Source organism: Sceloporus occidentalis, unplaced genomic scaffold (genome assembly GCF_023333645.1).
Source record: "Sceloporus occidentalis isolate IW3139 unplaced genomic scaffold, rSceOcc1.0.p SCAF_208, whole genome shotgun sequence".
NCBI lineage: Eukaryota > Metazoa > Chordata > Lepidosauria > Squamata > Phrynosomatidae > Sceloporus > Sceloporus occidentalis.
In genome coordinates, this window is record NW_028317188.1 from 156,405 (window position 1) to 162,131 (window position 5,727).

Sequence of the window (5,727 nt, forward strand, 5' to 3'; positions counted from 1 at the left end):
GATTAGACACAAAGACACTGCCAGCGGTTAATTGAGTACTTCTACGGACAGTTGTCTGCTGTTTCAGGAAAAAAGATTCTTGCAGGCTGGGTTTTATCAAGAAGAATTCAACATTTTTATGAACACAATGAACTTAAAAGTCTGAAATATGAAATAACTATATATGTGGAACTGAACTCTTGAACGGGTTATTTTTTTTATTAACTTCATGCTTTATGAAGATTGTATTAACATTGCCTTTTCAAGATACAATAGAAGACTGTGAGTAGGGGATCAAATCAACGGACATACAAATGGGGCTTTTTGTCAAAGCTACAAAAACTGATCTCAGGTTACATCATAGTTAGCGCTATTATTGTATTTTTATAAATCCTAGTCCTTTATAATAGGTTGCTTTTCTTTGTCCCTGAAAAGAAAGGCACACTCCTTTGCTACTGTTGGTGTACTCGAGATCTCGGTACAATTCTATAACAACAAACACACAATACCAGATTTCACTGTGGGGTGTGTTCTCCAATAGACCTTACACTGTGTCTTAGCTTTGTGTATAATTCTTTTTTTTTTTTTTTTTCTTTTTATGTTAATAATCTGAGCTCATCCGTTTTCAGTTTGTCGTTCATTATGAGTTATAAAGAAGTTTAAAGTTGGTTAATCTCTGAAAATGACTTTCGTTCCAAGAGACATTTCAAGACAAAAATATTCCTACTACTTTTCTTTCTCTGTCTCTCGTTTCTTTATCTCCTGGCTGTTGCGGCTCAGCCCAGACAGTAAGATGCCTATGTAACAGACAAATGTATTGATTAAATAAATGTATGGTTGGAGTTCCTTAGCACATGCACTACAGAAAGTACATTTTTGTATCATTTGTCCAGACAGCCCAGAGTTAAAAATGTATTACAATATAATTCCAGCATCAATGACTTTACTGGAGCTTAAGTAGGAATTATGTGAAATATATCACTACAGGCCTAATTATATTACCACCGGATATATCTTGGCCTAAGCGAGCTAGGTCGGCACTTTAGAGGGGCAGCATAAAACGCCTCCCCTACCCGCCCCAAGAAGAATGGAACAAACGGGCTCAACTCTTTGGGAGGTAAGGGCGCCGGGAGACCAATGTAACCGCCAGCAAGTTACCGTCGTATGGAGCTGTGGAGGGAACGAGGCCCAGTCAAAGCAAGAAGTCTTCAGCCAGGTAAGCCGGCAAGCTGTTTGGAGAGAAACATGGCACTAACAAGCTGTTTGGAGAGAAACATGGCACTAACAAGCTGTTTGGAGAGAAACATGGCACTAACAAGGTGTTTGGGGAGAAACATGGCACTAACAAGGTGTTTGGGGAGAAACATAGCACTAACAAGGTGTTGGGGGAGAAACATAGCACTGTTAAGATTTGTTCCGACATAGATGGCACAGGCTGGGGATGAAGTCAAGGCATTGAAACACAACTCTCCTGTCCACTGTCTCTTAAGTGAATAGACCCCTCTATGTAGGTATGTTTCAGCTGCTGGTCTATAACATCTACAGAAGCATGGCCACTTCTGCCACCTTAAAATGGTCAAATTAAATTGTATAACATATACATTATGTTGTAAATGTATTCTTTTCTATGCAGGTCATAGGGTACAGAGTAAAATCTTTCATCCGCATTCCAAAATGTAAATGGCAATTTATGCCCCGTGGAAATTTTTCCTTTAAAAAAAACAAAATCACAGGTTTCTGCTCGGAATTTCCACATTCAGTTACTTCTCGTGGATTGTGACAGTGATTTCCGCGAACAGATATTGTCAGTTTCTACACTGCAGTGGCAGGCGTTGGCATTCCCACAGGAGTTACCGTGACAATAATAATGTTATATTCATGGAAACTCTCTAAGGACCAAATCTCACGTCTCACCCGGCTCTGTTCATGGCAACGTGTTCAGATTTGCACACAGGAGATGCGGTTGCTGGTGACAGGTGGGAGGTCATACAAATATTTCTTTGGAACCCAGGAACACGTGAGGCTGCAGAAAGGTCTTTAGAAAGACGTATCCGGGTGGACACGCTTCCTGTTTCTGTAGTCGGAGGATGGTAATTTCTGCAGACTGTCCATCGGGCACCCAACAGTTCTTCCCACTCACTTTACCACCAGCTTATCCAGGAGGTGGCCACACACCGCAGAAGAGTAGGTTTATTGACCGCTTGCATTAAAGTATACACCCAACATCTCAAGTTTCAAACCATGTTTGGGCTTAATATCTTCTGTTTTGGGTTTGTAGCTAGACGGTGGGGCCATAGCGGTGACTGGGCATGACCAGGGGCAGAACTGCACTCCAACCTTACCTAAAGCGCCACCTCACAGAGTTCAGCTATGTGAGGTTCCTATGTGGAAGCTGCAGCATCGCAGCCCTCTATGGGTTTTTACAGCTTAATGTGGCAGTCAGAGGAGATCAAGGTTCTCCCCAAGCGGCCCATGATCCCCACTGCTGGCAAAAGCAGGACAGCGTGGCAGCTGCTCAGGACAGTTCCTGAAAATCAAGACTGTTCCATGAAAACCTGCACTTTGGAGGGATGTGCCGGGTTCCATTTTACTTATGCAATCCAGTAACGGCTGTAAGTGTGCTGGGTTTCTTATAAGTCTTTGAAGAATGAACAAGACAATGCAGAGTTTCTAAAACTATCCTCAAAATCCCTGATTACAAACTAGGAGATGTAAACCGCAACCAGCTCTGTAACCTGCATACATTTTCTATATTATACTGATTTAAAGGGTAAACCAATGGTAGTTTACATACTGTTACCAGTATCAGTTACCCTTTAAATCAGTATGATAAATATTGAAAATATTTTTGCTTAATTATATCAACAAGAATCTATCCAACAATAACAATTCATGACAAGACGCATTGGCTCCAGGTCATTAGTTAATAACTTGTTTATAGTTGAACCATTTTAAAGTCACTAACTGGTTAAGAAAACATCAATATTCCTTTTCTACTTTGGCAGGAAACAGAAATGTCCATAATACATTAGGTTTATGCATCAAAATGGGTTTTTTTACCGACTATTGTCCATTCTAATCAATTAAAGACAGATTTGTAGGGCTACCACTCTCTGGTTTATCTTAGCAGGAAAAGTTTCCCCCCCAAATACAAATTGCCGCAAGATATTGACGTGCGATATAAATAAAGTACGGGAATTGTGCCAGACCTGCGGTTTGTACATGCGCAAGACAAGCAATTAGATTTTTTGGTTTCACGACAGATCAAAAACATTTTGCAAATTTCTATAATAGGAAAGGCAATTTCAGCTGCCAGGTGCTTACAAAATGTTACGAAAGGATGAATGCGCAATACATTGCTGCAGTATTTCCTCTTTAATAAGAATACGTTTGCATATACAGTGCTGAGTATATTCCTACCACAGGTGGTATTTATTCTCCTTTCAAAGGAGAAATAAAATAATATATTAACATATTTCATAGTTCAAAATGCTAAGTAGATTTCATTAAATAAATGTGGCCCCTGGTTCTGTATATGATTATCTACACCTATCTAATTACACATTTGTTAAGAGACTTCGTTTGTGTGTTTGACCTTGACGTGTAACAAGCCACTATGGGCCCAATTATCCCAGCTAAGCATAAGCTAAGGGTAAATAATGCATGGAATACGTTGGGGATTGAATCAAACTATCTTAAATACATAGAAGTTGCCATATTGGTGCCTACACGTTTACATTGTTCATAAAAAAGGGCTGAAAACTGGGGAAGACTCTTTTCTATTCCAGCACGACTGTCCCCAGTGCGCAACGCAAGGTCAAGAGTTTGATTTGGAAGAACTTAACCGGCTGCACAGAGCCCTGACCTCCACCCCATCCAACACCGTTGGGATGAAATGGAACAGAGATTGCAAGCCGGGCCTTCTCATCCAATACCAGTGCCTGACCTCACTAATGGTCTACTGGATGATGGGCAACAATTCCCACGGAAACTCTCCAAAATCTTATGGAAAGCCTTCCCGGAAGAGCGGAAGTTGTTTTATATAGTGTCATTAAATTCCGTAGCGCTGATATAAAAAGAATATTGGTTTACTTGAAAATCAGGGTCGAAATTTTCTGACCTAGTTAAATAAAAAAAAAAAAAAGCCTGTAAATTTTTTAAATCAAACCAAATCCATATTTTTTTCTTGTCTTTTAACTGTAAAGTTGCAAATTGTTAGGATAATTGTACAGATTAAGAACTCAGTAACGTTTTAAAATACTTAGTGACCTTTACTAATACACTGACAAGTTTAGACTTGTCAGAAGCCTGAGGTAGTTTGTGATTCTCGTTCAGTAATTACAGTCAAAGAAGAACCGTCTGAAAACGAGAACTGGTTTCGGAATTCAAGCACAACAATCTCCGTCAAATTCGGACAAGGCAGCCTCCGCTATACACAGTAAATACTGGCGCCCCCTGTAGGCTGAGTCAAAAAAACCTGCTTTCTGCATAACTCGCTAAGCTTGTGTTAAACATTGTGGAGCTAAGGAACTTTTTCATAAAAATAGCCCAGATGAACGATTACAAACACTTTACGCACGGTAATGAATTACAGATGCCATTGGCAACAGTTTTCAAAAGTGCCAATTTAAATGAGTGCACCCATGAGCCACAAGAAGCCAGCGCTCCTAAGATCACAATGCAACATGGACCTGCCCTATGATCTGGGCTGCATGTATGATCACCAGGACTAGTTGGACGTGTATCTGGAATGTTTCAGATGATTCTCTCTAACAATCAAAGGTATCCTCATACAGTTGCAATTCTGCTTAGGATCCCCAAGCTGGAGTTTGACCCCCCCCCCCATCATTTATGGTCCCATGTTTCTATGAAATGATCTCAATACTACTATACTTATTAATATATTCACTGATAGAGCTTTTAGGAGAGTTAATGTTTCAATTTATTTAAACTGTACTGTGTATATTATTTGCATTTATCTCTGGAACAGACTCTGGATAAAATGTTATGGCTGAACAAATGGAATCTCCAGCGTGGGACAGATTAAACTTTATTTTTATAAAAGAAAAACGTTTGATCGACTTATTTTTGACATTTTAAATAGGCTACCAGATCAATCTCGATCAATTAAACAACTCTACCGGTCTTGCTGTGTGGGATTATAATAATATTCTGTATAAAATTCTTTTTTTTCTGCTGATATTCCCAGCTGAGTAAAGTTTTTACTGAACGTTTCATTAATAAATATATCGGTGTAAAGCACCAAATATGGTTTCTGCATATGAGTAAACTCTCAAGGGCCTGAGTAACACATTGTAAATATTCATCTGGCACAGGAACAGTTCATTTAAACTCTGCTTTCATAAATTCTCACTTTTATTAAACAAACCTTCCAAAAAGGGAGGTTGTTTGGTGATCGCAGCTGTAGCGATGCTACCAACATGTATAATTACTGCGCTTTGAAGCCGTCATGGTACACACAGTTATTAAGCCTCCTCCGTGTCAAGGACAAAAATCTGTATTTGTTGTTAAACAGCTAAGTAAAACATAAATTTTGATCTGAAGTATTTATATTGATGCATTTCGTAATGGTTTTATGGATAAATTCAACATTTGCGATCAATGCAACATCAAAAGTAGCTAATGTGCTTGTATTGTCATTATTGGCAACATCAACTTTGATCTTTATTACCTAACCCCCCCGGCACCCAAATTCTTGAGGATGAATGGACCATTCTGTGGGACTTT